Source organism: Dermacentor silvarum, chromosome 2 (assembly GCF_013339745.2).
Source record: "Dermacentor silvarum isolate Dsil-2018 chromosome 2, BIME_Dsil_1.4, whole genome shotgun sequence".
Classification (NCBI taxonomy): domain Eukaryota; kingdom Metazoa; phylum Arthropoda; class Arachnida; order Ixodida; family Ixodidae; genus Dermacentor; species Dermacentor silvarum.
The window spans coordinates 249364232-249386951 of NC_051155.1; the positions used below are offsets into that span (position 1 = coordinate 249364232).

The 22720-nt window shown below is 47.5% G+C and overlaps 1 protein-coding gene across 6 annotated transcripts in view; it reads right to left on the reverse strand.

The window, feature by feature from the left end:
- The window catches only part of LOC119443108 (putative polypeptide N-acetylgalactosaminyltransferase 9), a 215014-nt gene that overhangs the window by 46879 nt on the left and 145415 nt on the right, over positions 1 to 22720 (reverse strand). The window contains exon 1 of one of the 6 annotated variants that reach the window (XM_049662577.1): positions 19966 to 19993. The exons of the other annotated variants lie outside the window; for them this stretch is intronic. The gene's annotated coding sequence lies outside the window, so the exon portion shown is untranslated. Of the gene's footprint in view, positions 1 to 19965; positions 19994 to 22720 lie in introns of those variants that run through there. 6 annotated transcript variants of the gene reach the window in all.

A 22720-nucleotide genomic window follows, 5' to 3' on the forward strand; every position in this document is an offset into this window, starting at 1 on the left:
GCGTTTTACGTTCTTTGTTGCCATGTTGCTTACTATACCGGTCGCATACTTGCTGGTAAGCTTCCTAGTTCTTTTCCTCCACTGTGAGTCAATGCTTTCCTGTACAAATACCTGAACACTCCCGCAACCCATTTATTTTCTTTTATATCCCCCCAGTCGTTCTTAAAACGTAATTTTACTCTGAGCTTCCCTCACTTCAAAACCTGTCCAGCCCATATCGACCTGCACAGCTTCATTTGTAGTATTTCCGTCAGCACCCAAATCGAGGCGTCCCACTGACCTTTGGGTGCCATCGAGTCCTGTTGTTGTTCTTATTTTGCCTAATGCCCAACCCATATCAAAAAAAAAAAGAAAAGAGAGAGAGAGAGAAATCCCAGCATCAAACTTCTGGACCACTATTGGAAACTTTCTCCTCGCTCCTCCTTCCTTCCCATTCAACGAACGGTATTTTCTAGGTAAATCTCCCTCAAACGCTGTATACAGTCGTCGACTATAAGCCTTCCCCTTCCGGAATATCCCACAAAATGCTGCGCTCTACGTTGTCTAAGTATAGGATAGGAATAAACTTTATTTGTCCAACGGTTATGGCTGTTGGTGCCCGGCACGTTGTCATACGCTCCGGTATAATGTCTAAAAAAGCCACATATAACAGTGCAACGTAAGTCCTGGGACAATTACACGTTTCCAGCACCTCGCAGCTATTGTATGGCCGCATTTCTCTTTCCCTTTGCTAGTATTGTTTTAACAACGAAGCTGTTCGAGCCAGCCGTAAAAAAGTGCGCGTTTCACGAAACTATCATCATCAGTATTAGCTCGAGCGTCGTCGTCTTCTTCCGCAGCTGGCTCGTTGGCGCTCCTCGGTTTGCTCTCGTGCCGTTGGATGCCATGCCTAAAGTCCCTAGATTCTCTGCTCTTTTAAGAATTTAAAGCAAAAGAATATCTAGGGACTTTAGCCGTGCCAAGCACGAGCGCGTGCTTAAAGAATACGAGGTAATTTTAAAGTGATTCACAACGATATCATCAAAAATAAGATTTCCCAAGTTGGTTAATATATATGCAGACTATACTTAAAAATTACCTTGAGCAAGGATTGATACTTTTCAAGGTAGCTTTCAAGCCACTGCTCCCGCGTTCGTCGTCGTATTCTTTCACAGCTGGCTGCGTGACCGCTAATCATTCCAGCGTGCAATTTCACTTCTCTTCTGTCGTCGTAATGGGGAGGCAAAGCTTGCACTAGGCCGCGCAAAGCTCGAGACAGAACGAAGCTGACCGATCGATTGCGTCTCCTGGTAGTAGCTAGGTTGAACTTGTCTATGTCGAGGTTGAACTTGGTAGCAGCTAGGTTCGGCCTTGGCTATGCCCGAGTTGAGCTTGGTTATGCCAGGTATCTTTTAGGTTATGACGCAATCGATCAGCCAGCTTCGCTGTGTCTCGAGCTTTGCGCGGCCTAGTGCAACCTTTGCTGTCCCCCCCCCCCCCCCCCCCCTGTATTTCTATATATCTATTACATCCGTTTACCCATACCAAGGTATTTCTATTCTTTTACTCGATGTATTTTACCCAGTACCCCTGTATTGACACTGTATGTTAACTGTTTTCATTAAATACCACAAAACCTGATTTTTTAGCGCTAAATTTCAATAATAAATTCTCACCTTCCTGTCCACAGATATTAGCCAGACGTTACATATCACCTTGCTTGTTAGCAAGCAACACAATATGTCGTCCGCATAATACAAACCTGAAAGCTGCTCTACTATTGTGCCCACCTGTTTGTATGAGAGGTTAAACCCGATATATATTTATTCCAGCGCCCTTTCCATCCTTACCATGTACATCATAAACAGTAGCAGGGATGAAGGGAATCTCTGTCTCAGTCCCTTGTCGATATTAACTTTCCCCTCGCTTTTCATCCCATCCCATTCACCGCAAACGGTATTTTCTAGGTAAATCTCCCTCAAAAGCTGTATACAGTCGTTGACTAAGCCTTCCCCTTCCAGAATATCCCACAAAATGTTGCGCTCTACACTGTCATATAGGCTCCGATAATGTCTAAAAAAGCCACATATAATGGTCTCCTTCTCTGGATATTTCGATACACTGAGTAAGAAAAAATCAGTCATCATAAAAACGATTACCGATTCTGAAGCCTTTCTGAAGTTCTCCCAATATGCCATTATGTTCTACCCATGCCTGCAGTTTTAATTTAATCGCCTGCATTGCTAACCTGTATAAAAGCCATGTAATGGTCAACGGTCTATACGAGTGAATTCTACCTTTTTTTCCCTTACATTTATAAATTAAATTAATTCTACTTTGTCGCCAACTGTCTGATATTCGCCTACCTTGTAAGCTTTTTCTGCTGCTTTCAACAGAGCTTTATTTTTTGGTGCTAGTTCATTAATTATCCTAATGGGAACCTCGTCTGACCCTGAGGCTGTGTGCTTAGAAATTTTCCCTTCGGCTTTCTTCCAGTATAAACGTCTCAGCACCAGCTCCTTTTCCATCTGGTTCTCGTTCGTGCTCTTTCTTTCTTTTTCTCGGAAACCATCCCGCCATTGCTTTGAAATGCATCGTTATTTTTCGGATGTCGCGTCCCTTTCCACTTTGTTTCAGCCCTGCTCGTAACTGCGCCTGTTCGCCCACCAGAAAGCGGCATTACATATAGCTGTAAAATCACAGTTGAAAGTTCACCGCTCAGCTTCCCGGTTAACGGCGAACAGATGCACACTGAAAGCTTAACTTTCATTTCCACAAAGAAATACTGCGGGGTAACAGGCTACAGTTGGCAGCTTCACGAGTATATTGTGTACTATATAGTCCACTCCTCTTTCACCGCGGATCCTTCGCCTGTCCGAAAAGGAGGACCTTGGCCGAGGTACGCAGAAAGGGCCTGCGACTGAGACTCGTATACATAATGCATGCAGCCACCTGTTGCGCCACTATACACGCACGGGCCACAACTATTCCATAGACGCAGGTCGCGACAGTGCGACCGGATCCAAGTGCAAGAGCTGGTGAAAGTCTGATGCAGATTTGGGACGCGACTGCATGGAGCAAGCACTGAGCAGCAGCACGAGCAGTACAAAGCACGTCGCCTCCAGCCACGTTCAGACGATGAAGGAAAAAATAGAAAAAAAAAAGCGAGAAAAGAGATGGTCGAGAGCGACAGCCAAGGCCGCCGGCAGAAGAAGACGGCGGCACGCGCATAAGTTATGGGAACGCGTGGCTTCCATCTGCATGCGAGCGCCAGCCTTCGACAGCTGCTGCGCTGTACACGGCGGCGCCCTGCACGCACGATCTGCAGACGTCGATCTCGATACGGGAAACGCATCGGGACAGCGCCCACACTTAGCTCCGCCAAGTGCAACAAAACTGATCGAATGTTGAACTCGCACAGCCAGTCGAACACAATCACGGCTCCATGATTGCTCGGCGGGTTGGCCGTGACCTGTAACAGCCTACCGTACAACTCACTAGCATGAACTGGGTCAGACCGGAAACGCCACATTCGCAAAATGTTCCTACGTACAAAACGGCTTCCAGAATACACGGCCCTTCTATAGGCTTTTGTTCGTAAGAACGCTTCGTCAGTGGTCGGAGGCTTCTGCATTCGCTATGACGACTGGCCGCGCCGCTTGTTTCGGAATGAAAACGCTTGAATTCAGTCCCAATCGCACGCGTCACGTGGTCCCGTGTCGGTTCAGGACCTCATGATGCTTGGTGCAGCCATGGTATTTCCGCAGTTTTGTTCTACAGACTTTGTCGAACTGTATCGGGTCATCGAATTCTTTTGTTTGAAGCCATCAGAGAGGATGCGACAGCCCTTTCGCCGTCCTGCTCCACAGCGGACAGGACGGCCAATTCGACAGTGACGAAATACCGTCCTTTATAGGATGTATATACCATCGTGCTATTCTAAGTATGGTCATTTGAGCCGGCGTCCAACAACAGCGCATATGCGACAGGCACGACAGCGCATGTGCCGTTCGCCTCGACATGTCCTGTCGGCTGCACCGCTCCTGGAAAGCACCGAATAACGTTGCGGTAAGACACAGACGAACCAAGTTGACTCTGGCCAACGCGACGACGCCATCTTGGCGCCCAAAAATCGATGCATGTGGCGTGCGCGAAGAATAAACGCAACCGAGAGGCTCAGTACTTATGGTCAAGTATAACAACCACGCACACGACAACAACATTCGATGAAACCAGAAAACAATGAGGTCAATGAACGCTCAGGGAAAATATATCTTCCGTTTAATTAGCACGATTTTAGAGAAATATAACTCAAATTCGCGACAAACGAACTAAGTAAAAGCAGAAATGAAAGTGGAAGAAATGACAATTGCCGCCGCCAGGAGCCGAACCCACGACCTCCGCATAGCACACGTATATGCGGTGCACTCCTACTTGCGCTACGACAAAGACTGTCCCTCCATCCATTAAATCATCTGGTATTAATACGCAGGTACGTCTAACCTAGCACTGGACGTGCTGGATACCGCCGCTCGTACGTGGCGCCATTGCGTGGACGCGGAACGGCTATTAAACTGCGGTCGTCACGTAGTACGTCATATCCTATAGGTGAACCCTCGAACTCAAAAGCACTCGTATGCAACCTCAAGGCAGGCAGAGTCGAGACGTTCGCTATGCATTTTTGAGAGGAAATAAGGGGGACGACTCGATAGTTAGTCAAGTGTAGCACACGAAGACAACAAAACAACATCTGTTGGCTACAGGCTTCGCGAACGGTTCTCGAGTATATATATACATACATTTAGTTGGCGACTCTCACTATATATATAGATGACGCCAGTCTTCCCACATCACTGGGCCGTTTAGGAATACCTATATAAGGCAACTGAACTACGTGAAAAGAACAGAAGAAAGAAATCAATGAGAAGACAAAGAAAAAAATGAAGAAAATCCTGCGCAAAGGCGAATTACACGCTCGGTCCGTGGCTGCTGTATATAACGCGTACGCCGCCATGGACGCACGAGGCCTCGTCGTGTCAATCAGGACACGCCGAAATAGCACCACGAAGCGAACCCAATCAGCGACCGCCGATGACGACAAATCAGTGCGGCCTCGCGAAGACGATTGCGAGCGCGGAGTAATCAACTGCGGCGGCACGAATTATTTGCGCCGATGATTGTACACGGCTGATCGACGTCGGCACGCGCCGAGGAGCGCGGGCGAAAGACGCGCGCGTCTTCTCCGGGAATAGCAGCTCGCGTGATCGAAGCACACACAAGCCACGTAGTATATAGAGCATGTATGTACACACACGGGAGCAGAGTGTGCGCTCCTAATAACGCAGAAGACCGCGCGGCAACCACCGCGACGTTTCCATGTAAACACGGCGCGGAAGCGTTTTTTGTGCAGAAGAACGATCGTGTTGTGTATGTGTATACGCAGACCAACCGGCGTGCGAGATGGCTGACGCGAGACAGGGGGTCGTCGCTGGCAGAGCCCTTTGCACCGCGGTGGACGTAATTAGGCTGGTACTAATGACGATGGGCTGGCGAGGTGCTTCATCAGCCCGATTCCACGCTGGTATACATCCCTTCCTAGGTGGATGCTGATGCCGCTTCGGAAATGCCGAGGTGACTGCAAACATATCGACCGTTGCTTACACGTATGGGGGTACGTGAGTGATCATTTTACGGCAATAGCTGCGTTGGGATCTTGCCGTGGGCCAAACTAATCTAAGGCGTTGAATGCAACCGAATATGTGCCTCAGAAGTCTTTGAAGAAAGCAAGACGCTTTACGATGATTCGTAACCTGGGTCCGCTAAGCGTCGGCCAAGCGCGCGAATTGTGAGACCACGTAACCGAGATAACACGCTCCATTATAGATATTTCTTGTGGTGTATCCATAAAACCCCTAACCAGTAATAAAACCGACATATCTATAGAACATTCCTCGGCCTTAATTTGTCGGGACGAAGTGACTGATGTAATGAATTGGCTGTAAAACTATACATAAAGAAATCAGTCTGTGGCCTTTTACGCCATTTCTCAGCAATGATCGATGGCAAAATACCCAACGGCAGTTTTTCTTCAACATTACAGATACAAGTCGTACAACAAAACTGGTAGCCATGCCTCGTAAAACCCTCCGCGGTATGGCGTCGAGGTCGCGGGTGCGATCCGAGCGCGGTGGCCACGTGTCGATAGGTGCGAGGAGCAAGACCGCCTGCGCACGTATTCCTAGATTTAGGTGCACGTCAATGAACTCCAGGTCCCCCACCGCAGTGCTCCTCATAATCAGAAAGTGGTTTTGGCACGTTAAGGAACCCCATAATTTATTCTTTTTTAATAAATTCTTAGCCAAATATAACGATCGCCACAGCACATCTTTGCGAAGACGTGTACGTACATGTATACACCGACTGGGTTTTCATCGGCCGATGGAGAGAAAATCGGACGGCGTCAGCGATTCCTTGCGGCTATAAACTGGTCTACACTGATTTTGGCGTAAACTATGCTGCGATTCAGTGCCGACTCGCGGAACTGTTTGTTAGCAACGACGACGACAACGCACGTCGCAGCGTTACGGCCGGAGAGAGAGCATTCAGTGTTTGACGAACCATGTTTACGAAATCAAGAGCCTCCACGAAAACTGGTCTGGTCGGGATTGCTCACAGTCAAGGGCAAAACAGACGCCGACCAAGAACATGAAAAAAAAAAAGAAAAAAAAAAACAAGGAAAGACGTTTCGGCTCCGGTATATACGGGGGCACAATGGAACATGTTTATCTTTAACTTACGTTAAACTGTCTTTAACTGCACGCTTCGAATGAGCCGTCACAAATATACACATCAACTGCTGTCTGTAGAGCGGGCTGCCAACTGCATGCACGTGATGCTGCATGCATACACGCAGATATACCGATGGAGAGACGCGTACACGTACGAGTATATATGACGGACGCAGCGCCACAGATCTTGCATACATTCGGCCCTGATAGACTCAGTTCACGTAGTATGCTCGAAGGATTACGCGCTTCCGGCGGCGCGAGTCTCATTAGGCCTGACAGGATCGAATGCGCACTGCGCGGACTCATCGGCGTACCCATGGTGTATGCACATATATACTAATACCATGCATGCGTGCACACGAACGGCACCGCGAGGGCTTCGCTTCCTTGGCAGTGTGCACGTATCGGATATATTATTTATTTATTTATTTCCTTGTTCATTTGTTTATTTATTTAGCGTAAGTTGAAAGCTATGAAAGCAGAGGGAAGAAAAAAAAAAATAAAGAGCGGGAAATGTGTTCGATTTGCCCACGAGTGCGAAGTGCAATGAAATCCGTACAATCTGCATATTTCGCTTTGTCAAGAATAAAAAATTTCAACGTTTCTGTTCTTGCTGACGCATTTGAAACCCTTCCCTCCCCCCCCCCCTCTTTTTTTTTTATCCCGCCGCATTGAGAGGGAGGGAGAGAGAAATTACTTGTCCGCAGGAAAGAAAAAGCACGCCGCGTCCTGAGCTTTCAACTCGGGGAAGAGATATGCGAGGGACCAACAAAATATGACACGCGTGAGGACCGAAGAAAGCGTGTTAATTACGCCACACGCCAATGGCACCGTGCGGAATTCTGCAAGCACAAACGAGTATACCGCGTGAGAAAGCGTAACCTGCCTACCACCGCCGACGGTGAAAATGCGCATAAGATGATATATAATAATAATAATAATAATAATAATAATAATAATAATAATAATAATAATAATAATAATAATAATAATAATAATAATAATAAGAAGAAGAAGAAGAAGAAGAAGAAGAAGAAGAAGAAGAAATAAGTCTGTTAATTGATTAAATTATGGGCTTGACGTCCTGACGCAGCAGTGGAGGGCTATGCGGTTTAATTTTGACCAACTGGCCGAGGTTGTTTAATACCCCTGTCACACGGGCACTCGAAAGTCTTTTGAGCAAAAAGACTTCTCCCGAAAAAGAGTTTCGCCCGCAGACACACGACAGGGAGCGATCTCTTTTTCAGAAGCGGTCTTTTCTGGAAGAGGAGTTCGCCGATCTCCTTTACGGCCGAAAAGGAGCAGCCTCGAAACCAGTGGGCACCAGCAATTATCATATATTAAAAAAAATAATCGAATGCGTAATTTTCTGCCACCTAGGCTCATCATAAAAAATTATTCTATGTCTCGCAGAAGGTGTAGTAAACCCAGTAATGCCCATTTTATTCTGTACTCTCGTAAGCAGGTCGAACGGGCTGGGGATGTCACGTGATGACGCTCTTTAAACTACTAAAATAAATCTTTATATTAACGTTGATTATGTTATATTTATTTGAAAAACGATAAACAATAAGTTTTCACTTTATATTTCGAGATACATAAGTTTTTTTTTTTTTTTTTTTTTTGCCGATATTGTTTCGAACGCTAGCGCCACGCTTTCGGTAGCGTGTCTAGAAGGAAACACTAAAAGGAGATCGTCGGCGCCGTGTGTCTGCTGCGCAGCACCTCTTCATTCAAAAGTCTTTCAACTTGGTAAAAGACCGCTTGCGTAAAAGAGTTTTTGCGTGCTCGTGTGACAGAGGTATAACGTGCACCCAAGCACACGTTAACCAACTCGGTGCATGCGGTGATCGCATTCCGACTCCATCGGAATTCGATCACCGCGGCCGCGGGAATCGAACCCGCCATGTATATTGCGCAACCTTCTAAGCCCCTGCAGTCAGCTGGTAATCAGTCAATTCGCTGACGCCGCATAGATTGGCGCGTTTTCTTTTTCTGCCTTTCCCGAATCAATACAGCTTGTCGTAAACAAAGCAAAGCGCAGCAAAGAAAGAAAGAAAGAAAGAAAGAAAGAAAGAAAGAAAGAAAGAAAGAAAGAAAGAAAGAAAGAAAGAAAGGCGAACAAATGAGCGCACATCTTGCGAGGCGAGTGCGAAGCCAAGAAAGGATTTTTCTCCGGCAGGAGAGACGCGAGTTTCCCTCCCAGAACGAGGCGAGTGCTCGTTAGCCGACGTACACAGCTGGGCCAATGAGGTTAATCTGGTGCGTCAAGCCGAGCATGCGCTTGTCGCGTGCCTGACTTGGCTCCTCGCGGAGTACGACGGCTGACGACGCACCGAGTACTCGTATTCATAGACGACGTCGCAGGTATATACGCACGGTACGCACGGCGACACGCGAGGGCTGCATTCCGGCTTGGCTGCAGCAGATAGTCTTACACAATGCGCCGGAAGTGACGTCAACGAGATGCGGCAACGCTGTCGTCAGTGCTGGTATATTTTGTGTCGCCCAGTGAAGAAGCGGTGACTCCGATAGCTTGCGCACATAATTATTATTAACTATATAGTGAGACTCGGTTTCCGTATTAGTTTCGGAAAGAATTTCCAGCGGCGGACGGCGGAACAATTTTCTCGATGGAACCACAGCGTTTGTTTCCTCCTCTTTTTATGTGTTATACGTATCGCTTCGTGGATGCCGTCGGGGCTATATGAAACTATACGAGACCAACGACTATGCGCGACGTGAAAATAACGCTGACGGGAAATGCGCGAACTTATATTTTTCCGTCTTCACTTCCTTCCGGTCACGCATTCATGCATGCACTGCATGTGACACGTTTCCAGCGTAGCTTATCACACGTTCACCAACCGCAATACAACAACACTATTTAAAAAAAAGGTTGTTCTTACTATCCACTTGTTACACTCTTTACTACCTTGGTATAAATGCAGTTGATAACGGTAGAGTTAGTAACGTTAATAACTAAACAAGGTACTCACTTTTCTGAAGAGTTTCAGCTACCAATTCCAAACGCAGCTAGCATCAACAAATACAAATGTAACACATATATCAAACCCACTCTGGAATACGCCAGAGCTGGTCCGATATATGTGTTATAGGCTAGAAACTCTGCAATCGCGGTGGTGCTTATAACTGCGTTTGGAATTGGTAGCGAAACCCATTTCAAACAGCGACTAGTTTGTTCAGTCAGTAATGCTACTTAACTGCAGTAAAAAAAGGTGGTGAATAGTGTGACAGCTGGGCAGTACGGACCTTCTATTTTCACAATTACTTTCTACAGGAAAAGCAGAGACAGACCATCTGTCCCGCTTTCTATTGTGCTTATACTGCTGGACACCAATTAAATATATTAGCTGCGTTTACACGAATATGCCAGCGGATTAATGCGGTGTGCACGCGATGTCGCAGGTAGAACCTCGCGTCATACATGCATTCGAAACGCGCAGAATCTTTCCATGTAAGCAGGCGTCGACGAGCGGCTGGGACGATACGTGGGCAGCTTCCTCACGTTCATCCAATGCGGCAGAAGTGTGGATGAATTCAATGAAGTCGACTCCTCCGTCTCGGCCTTGTAGCAGCGTCTATAGCTGGTGCATTAATGCGACGAGCATATACTTGCATGCGCATGCTGCGCGTATACATGAATACACGAGGGCACAGAAGGATGATGCCATGCGCCACTGTCGCGTTTATGTAAGCACGTCTTTGCTGATGACGACAGAGCGGCACGCACCCGCTAACTCGCGCCAGTTTTTTTTTCTTTCTTTATTTATTTTTCTTGAATCTCAGAGCTTCCTTTACAACTAGTTTTGGAACCAAAAAAAAAAAAAAAAAAACTGTCCATGGACCGTAATGTCGCTATATATAGCTCTCGACGTCATTGTGGAGCGGATAGCAGGGGAAATAACGCGATACAACATAAGGAAATCAGCACAATGGAACGTTAACATTAAATTACTACGTTAGCACTTTCGTATGTGGCAGTGATCCATGCGCACTCTGGAGGATTGCCGAAGAATCGGGTAGCACGAATGCAATAAGAAATCAGAGTAACATTTAAATGTACCTAATAAATGAAACGCGAGAATGTATATATAGATACAGAAGCGACAGAAGTCTTCCTTTTCGTTCCTTTTAATAGCGAACAGCTTTGTTAGACCAGTTTCCTTCCAGATAGCTAACCTAAAAAAAAGAAATCATGAGCCATTCCCGTGGGTATGTGCCAGGGTGTGCGCCGCTCTTCGGTGAACCTCTTTGACGGCAACTTGGGTCAATGGGTACGTGCCACTGAGCATGCGCAGACTTGGCGGCAGCGGCCCCAGATGGCGCAGCCTGCTCAGAGGGATAAACAATGGGGCTGAGTACCTAACGGAACATGAAAAATATGTGACGGCTAAAGGTAGCAGAAATGCAGCTGTGATGAAAAATAGGGCACTATGGAATTACAATAGGAACGAAGTGGTGAGAGGGACTTGGAAAGGGATGATGGTCCCTAGTTTGACTTTCGGCAACGCGGTCCTGTGCATGAGATCAGAGGTTCGAGCAAGGTTGGAAGTTAAGCAGCGAGGGGTAGGTAGACTGGCTCTGGGAGCACACGGAAATACACCAAATCAGGGGGTACAGGGTGACATGGGATGGACGTCATTCGAGGGCAGGGAAGCCAGCAGAAAGATAGAAATTGAGGAGCGATTGAGAGAAATGGCAGAAAAGCGGTGGGCAAGGAGAGTTTTCAGTTATTTGTACATGAGGAATGTTGATACAAAATGGAGGAAGCTGACCAGAAAATTGTCAATCAAATATTTGGACTGCAGGAGGGGTGCAAACCAGGAAACAGCGGTTAAGAAAAGGTTAAGGAAACAGAGAGGGGTCTGTGGAAAACAGGGATGCAGACGAAATCAGCACTGGGAACATACCGAACTTTCAAGCAAGAAATTGCCAAAGAAAATATCTACGATAATTCTAGGGGAAGCTCTTTGTTGTTTGAAGCAGCCAGGACGGGAGTACTGCGGACTACCGAGTCAAGTACCAAGGTATAGACACGTTGTGCGGTGCGTGTGGAGAAGAAGAGGAAACGGCTGAACACCTCATACTTTTCTGTAAAGGGCTTAACCCTACAGTGCATAGCAACGGGGCTGATTTTTTCAAAGCTTGGGGTTTAGGGACAGTGAAGGCAAAATAGACTTTAAGCGGGTAAAAATAACCAAACAGAGGTTATCTGATTGGTGGCTAAAATCAAGGCAGGGGTGAAATTTCACCCACCACAAAGTACAAAATATCTTAATAGTCATGGCTAGGTGGCGTATGCCACCACCCGATTTAAAGGGTTCAGCCTCATCCATCCATCCATTCATCGAAGCGCCATGAGGAGTCCGCGGCTGCAGTACGTGTCTCACACATGGCGCGTTTCGGCCATTCGCATAGTCATCGTAGATGGCTATCCAGATACATGCTCCGAAAGATGCTGAGAGGCTATTCGTGCAGTTGGCAAAATACCAATTGGTGACCTTGCGTTTAAATATAATCCCTTGTACCTGGTAGTTATAGCTGTTTGTTTAGGACCAGTCAGTACAGGCGTAGTACCTAATTACCTATATATAAACATTTTTGCTGTAAATACGTATATGTGTCCGCGTTTGACTCTTCGGTATTCGATACATTCGTATTCGATTAGTATTCGGAAAAACTTGAAATTCGCTCACCTCTATATAGTATAGCATCTCCATTTTTACCATCTCCAGGAAAGGACGAGGTGACGTCGATGGCGGCGAGCGGAGTTTCAAGCTCGCGGAGAACGAGCGTTCATAGTTGTCCGTAAAGATAAATAAATAAATAATAAATAATAATAAATAAATAAATAAATAAATAATAAATAAATAAATAAATAAAATAAATGAATAAATAAATAAATAAATACATAAATAAATAATAAATAAAATATTCTATATATTACGATTACGCACGTGAATAACTACAGCGACGGCGCAGTAAACGTAACAGCTGGAAGTTGGCGCCTGTCCAGTTCGGCAATATATACGTCTTTCGTGTACTATTTAGAGCTGCCCGCTCAGTAATGTTTTACCAACTGAAGCGGCAGTCAACTCCACAGGTCATCACGCACACGAAGGCGGCGGTATGCGCCTGACGTCAAAGAGACGCTAAACGTAAACATGGTAAGCCATGTGTACCGTTATTTACGACATAAACGGGACGCTAACCGCCAACACCAAGCTTGGCAAGTCTTGCACCGTTAGTGCAACCTCACTCTAGAAAAGCGAAGGAACGTCTCGCACACGCATGATCTTGTGTATTCAATGTAAGCTTAAAGCACACACGTACACGAATGTGCACACAAGTGCAACAGCGCTGTCTGGCGGGCAGGTCTACATGTTTGTATATATACGCTACGAAATGTGAAAGAAAAAAAAATCTTGAATATAGTCCATAAAAAGAAAAATAGCTTAGCGAAGTCCCAGAATATTCATTACGCACACTTTCGTGTTGCTTAAATTACAGAGGTCCGTTAATTTCCTTTGCTCAGTATAAACCCCCAATTACCGTACATTGGGGAATAATCTGAATATACTAACGACAAGTCTACGTGTGTAAACTGTAAATAGGAGTCAAACTGTACTGTAAATTGTCTACTGTAAATAGGAGTCAAATTCCGCGGTTTCTTGTGCCCCATCGTGTTTTTATTACGTTTCATTTATTCCTGTCTTATGCTGCTCTCATCAGCTTCGAATGTCAAAAGCAGTTCTTAAATTATAATTACTGGGCCATGAGAACTTTGTGCTTGCATATATACAGGGTGTTTCATTTTAGCTGCACCAATTTTTTTAATTGCCTGTGGCGCAATTATAATCCTTGATCTAAACTGCTCGATGAGGCAGCCATTACTTCCACGAGAAATCAAAACGCCTAATTGAATAATTAACATAATTACGCTAATTAACTTGTTTCGAGATATTAATTTTCAAAATGTCCGGCGAAATACATGGGTGTTCCAGTCAACTTTGTGCTTCAATGCATAAAACAGCGTTTTCCTCAAAAAGTTAACTGGAACGCCCATGGATTTCATCGGACACTTTGAAAAGTAATATATCTCGAAACTGGTTCAGTCCTGGGAATTCGTTCCAAGGGAATACGCATTGCGAACTCAGCGGCTATAATTCGTAGATTGAAAGATGTGCCGTAAAATAATTAGGTAGAGAATTAATTAGAATGATTATGGTAATTATTTAATTAGGTGTTCTGATTTCTCGTGGAAGTAATGGCCGCCTCATCGAGTAGTTTAGATAAAGGATTATAAATGTGCTATCTGCCACAGGCAATCTTTAAAAATTTGGTACAGCTAGAATTAAACACTCTGTATATATATATATATATATATATATATATATATATATATATATATATGTGTGTGTGTGTGTGTGTGTGTGTGTGTGTGTGTGTGTGTGTGTGTGTGTGTGTGTGTGTGTGTGTGTGTGTGTGTGTGCGTGCGTGCGTGCGTGCGTGCGTGCGTGCGTGCGTGTGCGTGTGCGTGTGCGTGTGCGTGTGCGTGTGCGTGTGCTTTCAACCTTCAAAGAATGTGCCGAAATTTGTACTGTCTGATCTAGCTAACGCAAAGCTTTGACGATCTTGCAAACGAAAATTTCTCAATTCTGATGCACGGCCATCAGTGCTCAGAACCATTATCTTCTCTTCCAAGAAAAGGCAATCTGCAATATATTACACTTCATACAACATTATAGTACAAGAGCACTCGAAGCCAGTCGCTATTGTTTTCTCGTCCGCGTTCGATCAAAGTAAAAAACGAGGCAGCGAAAAATGTGTGTCGCAGATGTTTCGAGAGCTGCGTTAAGGGCGCCACTGCACTCCGCCGCGGATGCCGTTTCAAAAGGCCGCGCGAAAAGCAACAAAGAAGCGACGACACTCGCGCCCACCGTGACATGTTTTTTTTTTTTTTTTTTTTTTTTTTTTCCATAACGGCAATCCGTTTAATGGCAGCCCAATCGGATTTCCCGTGGAGGAGTCCACGCGCCGCCAGTACATGCGGCAATGAAACTATTTGATCCGAAGATCGCTCACAATTGCCATAATTGGCAGCAACAACAATCCGAGACGCCGCATCTGAGAGTGTGCAGGAAGCGAGGATATTCGTGCGCTTCGTGTGAAATAGCGAGCAGTCCTTCGAGCTGATGGCGCTATACCGGACTACGTATACGTCACCAGCCGCGGCAAAGTCACGCGCTGGCTTTCTCGGATGCAGCCGTTACAGTTTCCTACAAAAGTTACTAGCAAGAAATTCTGGCGCTTTAGTGCCTATATGGGGAGGTGCACGGCGGAATTAAGTCAGCATGTGCATTATGGGTATATATATATATAGTATAGGCACATAAGTTGCCGATAAACTTGGTCCTTCTAGCTTCAAACGGCCTTGTGACTTTGCAATACTGATGATCTCTTAAACAAATTATTACCCTAATAACGCATCAATTCGCAATGATTATGCTTGTGCACAGAGATTTGTTGCGTTCATGCGCTCATATATAAAAATAAACGTTGCCTGAAAAGAGGTGCATGTTGTCAAAATTGCCCGGGAACTGCTTTGATCGATTGATCGATCGATCAATCAATCAATCAATCATGTACAGTTTCGTGGCAAGAAAACAGGAGAAAGGGGGTATCCGGGAGCCATATACGTTGCCGTGAGCGTATAACAGGAAAACGCAAGATTATTCTCGGCTTTATTTTATTTTTTAAGCGACTAAAGTGGAGTAAGTGGCAGGCAGGAATTTCATAGAAAATCTTGCTTTCGTCGCCCGCTGAACGAAAGTCATGAGCGTACCCGAGATGTATATATAGCCCGTCTCAATTGAGGCGTAGCAGCTGCCGTTGAAAGAGAAACACAACAATTATGAGGTTTTACGTGCCAAAACCACGATCCGATTACGAGGCACGCCGTAGTGGGGGACTCCGGAAATGTAGACCACCTGGGGTTCTCTAACGTGCGCCTAAATCTAAGTACACGTACGGGTGTTTTCTGCATTGCGCCTCCATCGAAATGTGGCCGCCGTGGCCGGGATTCGGTCCCGCGACCTCGTGCTTAGCAGCCGAACACAACGAGGAACACAAGTGGAGCTGCACCAGTAGAATTAATACCAAAAAAACAAACAAAAAGGCCGCTTTTGCCACCAGCGAGGCATTGGTGCTAAGCGAGAGAAGGCGAAAAAAGGAAGGACGGATGGCGACGAAGTTGCCGCTCCGGCTCGCCGTGACGTCATGAAATTTGACGGCCTCTTCTCGGGCTTATAGTCAACGTTTATTAGTAAAAATTAACCACATTGTCTTCTAAAAGAGCCATGAACTGCTGAACAGCTTTCGAGAACTTTTGCGCGCCAGAACGGCGGAAATGCACCGAAATTCGGGACGCGTTATGTCTGCGCTGAGGCTTCGATGCGAAATTCAAAAAGTGGAACTTAATTGATGCCATTTTTTTTTCACGGTGGAGTTGGATCACTTCAACGTGGCTGCGACAATTAAAGAATCGGCAGAAAAGCAGCAACGGCGGAGAAGCGAAATCGAAGTGCCGGCGCAGCAGCGATGCATGCCTGCCGGACGTGATGGAACGTCCGGTCGACGAGCGGGGGCACGAGGGTGACGGGTTGAGTAGGTAAAGTTAGGTTAGGTTACAGTATGATGGATAGTTCAGCTAGTTAGTGCTTCATCATTGGAAAACTAGAACGCCGTGACGACGAAACACGACGAAAGAGGACACATGTCTACGTCCTCCAGCGCTTTATAGCTTTATATTAATGATATATATATATATGTTATATAGGTTGGGTTAGGTTAGGTTAGGTTAGCTGATCCTCGTGATCGCGCCGAGTGTTTTCATTCGTGTTAGACTCGCTGCTCTGCGACAGGCAAGCCGGTAGCTATAATGACGTTACAGCCATCAATGGATCGACTACAAAACACGGTAGGCGCAAAGATCGCACAGGAACCCTATACAAGCTTCACAGGGCTGCAGTCAGTGTCAGCACCGAGACCCGGTGTCGCTGACAGCGAGCCGCATTTAAGAATCATTTTCCGCTGTCGAGAAGGGTTAGAAAGGCAAACAAGCACTTAATCATTTCTTTTACCGGATAAGGCACGGCACGCTTGGGGAAGAGTAACAACCGACGAGCACACGCAGCGTCTCTCATGTCAAAGAAGAAACAGGAGAAAAAAAAATTATGGGGTTTTACGTGCCAAAACCAGTTCTGATTATGAGGCACGCCAAGAAACAGGAGACTGGAACACAATGCTATTAGATGTTACTACAGAAGCAAGTTGGTCTCAACATATTTCATGGTTGATAGATCCCCAGAGTGGCGGTCGCGCCATTTCACTAAGGAACAGCCACAACAACAAAGTTGATGCGGATCACTTAAGCGCATTTTCACGGTTATACAACTTGCTATCTCCCAGAGTACCCTCATATATATTATATATACGCACAGCGCGGCCGTGCGTAAACTTCATGCGACCAAAACACCTGCATCACAGCAAAGGCCATATCATCATCACCTTCTTCCAGCGCGGCAAGGCTCCCCGCGTATTACGGGCTTCGAGTCACGAACTCATAACGCTCCGAGACCGTCTTCTACGCTATACGCACAGTTATGCCTGCAGTAGTAAATGTGGTGCCGGTTGCATATAGCATGCGTACGACCTCCCACGAGGATGCGCAGGAGGCGTATGAAACCTAGATCACGACAAGCTAAACTCCATGCAGCGTGAACTTTGGACAGGCAGACGGAGAACGGCCCGTAATACACTCCTTGCGCATGATAGCAGGCGTGCATTCGGACACCCCGAGGGCGCTTCAGGAAACACAAAACGACTTGGTGCATTGAAATTGCGGGCGCGCGCAAAGCAATATGAGGACGAAAGGAGCAGAAAGCAAGAGCATTGCAGTTCGTGAGCCTGATGCATAACGTGTATGCGAGGCGCAATGTGGGAGGTGTACGACGCAATGAAAGAGAATCACTGGTTCTTATGATGTGCGGAGTGCATGACGCACGCAGGCGAATACCCCGTGCCTGAGAAGAGGAGGGAGAATGACAAATGCTCTGCACCGCATTAAAAGCCGTGGCATGCATAAGCATATATGTTACACGGGGCGAATTAATCAGACTCCACAGCAGCCCATCGCTCACAGCCAGCCGACAGGGGAAGCCAGCTTTACGCCTCGTCTTCTCCACTAGCGCGCCCTCTGTCGTCGCACTAATTTTTTCTCCTCGTCTTTTCTTTCTTTCTTCTTTCGAGATACCTGGGAGCGAGAAGACGACAGCTTACGCTAGGCGAGGTCCAGGCGAGCATGACGGACAGCCGGCGCACGCTCGAGAAACAACGTGGGCCCAGAAACGTGGCAAGACACTGTCAAGTCTGGCGAAGGAATGCGAAAATGACATGGTGCAGTAGACCTGCTTCACAGCTAGGTCTGAAAGGACAGGGTCGTCTGTGAAAGAGAAGACAGCTGAGATGTGTATTGAGAGTTTAAGTGGTGTTGACACGTTCTGTTGTTGCTTTGAGGGAATAACGAGAATTGGGCGATTAGTTGGGTGGGAATTATTGCGGAGGCAACTGGACATGCAAAGTAAGCGACGTACAGTACGAACAGGCGCAACATAGGGTCAGGGCAGGCGCGCTTTGATCCATCACGGTGTCGCAGAGAGTCGAACCCGACTAATCATCACCCACGTGTCAAGCGAGAGAGGTGGCGCTTTTCGGTTAGCGCGTCATTTATATACGTTCCCGTCACGAGCAAGTGAAAAAGATCTGGCCACGAGAACGTATGTACACTACATTTCTGGACAAGTGCGCCCGATCTCGAGAGCCGCACGATCCGAAGAACAAGCTAGAACACGTGTGCACATACTATACAGAAAACACAGCGTAAGGAGCGAAACATATACGAGACGACAAGTTCTGGGTAAGCACTGACTCTGCACAGCTTCGTGAGAGACGCTGACACGGCAACTTTCCCATATATAACTTCGCCTCGTCGACCATGAATGGGCGCTCCGGCGACACCCGTCGAGATAGCACAGACCGCATAGGAAAGCAAACTCGGTCGTGTTGAAGAGACGGCAAGCGCGAGCATTCGGGGAGGCGTCACGCTAAGTTGACAACGCAACTTTAAGGCGCAGGTGCGTTCCACACGCCGGCGCGCGAGGTGCACTCAATCACGCACGAGCAGCGCAAGCGGCCGTAAACGTTGAGAACTCGGCGGTGCGCACTGTCTGAGCCCCACAGAGTAAATAAACTGCGCTCTCTTTGTCGTGGAGCAGAGCGCCGGGGCCGCGCGCTCGTAAAACCGTTCGCTATATCTTCGCCGCTCGAGAAGCGCAGGCAACGGCCCGAACAATTAACAGCGCGAAACGTATATTGTGTAACTCGGAGCGCGAGAGGAGGTCGGAGCGCCACAAAACTACGGTGGCGCGCAGCGGGGGGAGGGACGCGGCAACGAAATTAAGCGATCTCCTTAAAATTGAATTAAGCCGCCCGCGACTCATCTTTGTCCATAAATGGTGCGCCCGCACGCGTTGTACAAAAAGCGGACGCAGTTCGTAATGCGTTACAACCGAGTGCGTGTGCCGAAAGGAACCAGTTGAAACAGTATACAATTTCAGCGCTTGTTTACCACGTGAGCATAATATTCGGCCATCTGCGTTGCACCGTTCTTTACCGCGCCACCATTAAAAAGACCAACTTTATGACTCTTCGCTCGTACACGACACGGACGGCTTAGCCTTGGATTCGCGAGAGCTCGGTTGAAATGTATATAGCCGACAAAAGAACAAAACCCGACTGGGATGAAACGTGCATGCTCTCGAAGCGCAGCAGAACGTCATCGCGGATCATTTCGTGCATACAATCATTAACGCGCGAAGATGTGCCTCGCTCGAGAGCACTGGGTTGAGTTAAAATGCATTAACTATTAATGGCCGGCGATTGGCTGATCTAGGCGATAATGACATATGCCTGGAAGCACCTTTAATGCACAATGTATGCATACCCTTAAATCGTACACCACAGTTCTTGTCGATGGAGCGCAGTCAAAATTTATCTCGGCCCGTCCATAAAGGAAGTCGAAATAAATTCGAGTTCATCTGCTGCTACCACTTACTTATGAACGGCGCCAGGGAGGGTGAAAGAACGACACCACCTTAGCTTTCAGAACTGCGCAAAGGAAAAACACGTGTATGCCCGCGAATGGCGCACGCAGATAGAAGCAGTACGTATTCGTGCGCAAAGCTACATATATATCAATGCGCGCGGCAACGTACAGTATGCACGGCGCTTTGATCTCATCACACGAAATCCAATGGCACCATTAGGCAACCTCGTGATAACGAGACGATGTGTGCCACGCGCTGTTCGTTTATACGCACGGTGGAAGTGTCGCGCACTGCGGATGTAGACGCGCACGGTGTGTCCGTAATTAGATAGGGCCCGCGTGCAGACGGGGCACAGCAGATGCGCGCGTGGCTCCTTGTCCCCGTTCCGAAAGGCGTCGATCCATCCCGCGACATTTCTGAAGGAACGAAATAAAAAGATTATGTCTCCCCCCCATATATGCGAGGAAGCTCCTCATATATGTACTGTGCCGGATTCTTGCACGGTCGCAATCAAGAGGAGCTGCATGTGCACACAGCCGGGACGTAATTTAGCGCGCATATATACCTCTCAGCTGCAGCACACTGTGCACGTATACACGCGAGCACCGCCATATGGCTGGAAGGTAAACGAGATGCCGCCGCGAGTCGCGATGCGAATGTCGTACGCGCCTGACCTTATTATACTCCCCACTCGACATCGGTCTTTCCATTTTTCTCGCATTTCTCTCCCTTTCTTTATCTCGGTGGGGTCTCGCGCTGGTAATTCAATAACGCCACACGGATATATGCGCGGCACTGGTGCGAAATTAACCGGACAGCGCACTCCCTCCTCCCCACACACAGACATACATGCACGCACACCTAATATATATATTTCGGGAAGCTTTCTTTCTCTAATGTGAATGCTTCACATAACATTGATTCCCACAGTGTGTGGTTTTGCATAATTTTGTAGTGCTTCTTTTCCTAGAACCATTTTCTTTGTCCCGCTGTCAAGCTGAATGTTCCTAACAGGGATCACTAATATTGGAAGCGGTGTTCAGACACGGAAAGTGTTACCTTAATACAACTGCTCCGCGACACAAACATTCGCCGACTATATAGAGTGACACCTCAGAGCTCCCCGGGTCTATCGCTGTCCGGGAATCCAAGCAGCGCTAAAATTACACAGCCCCCTCCCCCTTCCATTTCTTTCGTGCCACGCGGTTCAAGGCTGTCGCGGGTTCCAACTCCCAGGTGGCTGGCGGAATTAAACCTTTGACGGGCAACAGGGCGTCGCGCATGGAAGCTGCGCAAGCCGCCTAATCTCGTCTTCCGCCCCCGCATGCCTGCGTTTCTGCTGACCGCGCGAGCACGGGCGGTGCAGCGAGAACGGTGGCGACTGTACAGGGCCGCTTCGGGGTGTCAAGCACCGGGCTGCCAAATTACTCCGCGCGAGCGCCTCTCGCACAAGCGAAGACGCGCGTCAGGGCGCGTCACTTGAGCGTTCAACGGACCTTGGCTCAGGAATCGGAAAACAAAATGCGCAGGTCTTCGCTGGGCCCTTTACCGAGCACCACATGCTAGTTCGTGCGCTAACACGCATGTGTGGAAGGCATTTCCCTTCTCCAGCATATAAGCCGACTTTTTTCTGCCGCTTTTTATTAGACATGTTCATTCTACATAGGATAAAGAACTGAAATGGAGAAGATATAAGAAACAAAAAATTTGCCTGCAGGTTCACATTTAGCGTCGTCGACATCGTCCATGTCAGAGCCTAAAGACTGACCAGTTTGGCGGCTAAATCATGGTAAACCATGCAGTACGTACAAAAACAAGGAAAAAAAAGAAAACTTTCCAGCTCGGGCTAGCACACAAGAAGCGCGAACTGGACGAAATAAATACACGTAAGACAGCAACGCCACCAAAAGGATGTATTCAGTGTTAAAAACGAATAGGCAGTGCTGTTATGGTGCTATCAGATTGCGAACTATAGCCAAGACTAACCAAGAGTAACACCGTTCGGCGCCCCTTTCAAGTCTAGTGTGCACCTCTCGTGCAGCTGTGTGAGAATCTATAAACGTGAAAACCCACGTCGCATCATGAAAGAGCAGCCACTGCTTCTTGTTCACGTGCACACGAAAAAAGAAGACTGCGAGTGAGAGGCAGCGCGTGCGAACGCGCAGATGCGACGGCGCACATGCAAGCTGGCAACAATAGCACGGGCCGGCATACACATCGAAAGCGGGACGGAGCACGGTCCTTCATACGCCGCCGCCCGAAGGCGATAGAAGGCCGGCCGAGCATGTCCAAAGAGCGAAATCGAATTTCTCCGCCAGCCGGCCGTACAGAGCGAACGTGCATCGGCTTCCTTGTCGAAACAACACAGAACTTCGATTAGAGCTGTCATCGCCGCAAAAGCACACGCGCAGTTCTCTCCTCCGACAAGTCGTGAGTTCGGTCTCCATGCACGGCGCCAGTGCACAGTGGTGGTGCATCAATCGAACCACGAAGAGGAGTGACGGCGGGAAAATGCGCGTGCAGCGCGGACAAAAGTGGGATCGAAAGCGAAACCAACAGGGCCCATCAGGAGAGAAGGCGTGTGTGTGTTTCAAGCCGCGCTTGCAAGCAGGTGAGGACGCGGCGCCAGCGAGAGCATTCGCTCGTGGAGTCGCGCCCCTCAGATTAGTTCGCACGGTGTAAAAGCGAAGTATGTGGGTCAGCACAAGCGCACTGCTGTTGCGCGGCGCTGCACGCCGGCAGCGTCGTCGAGCGCAAATCGTC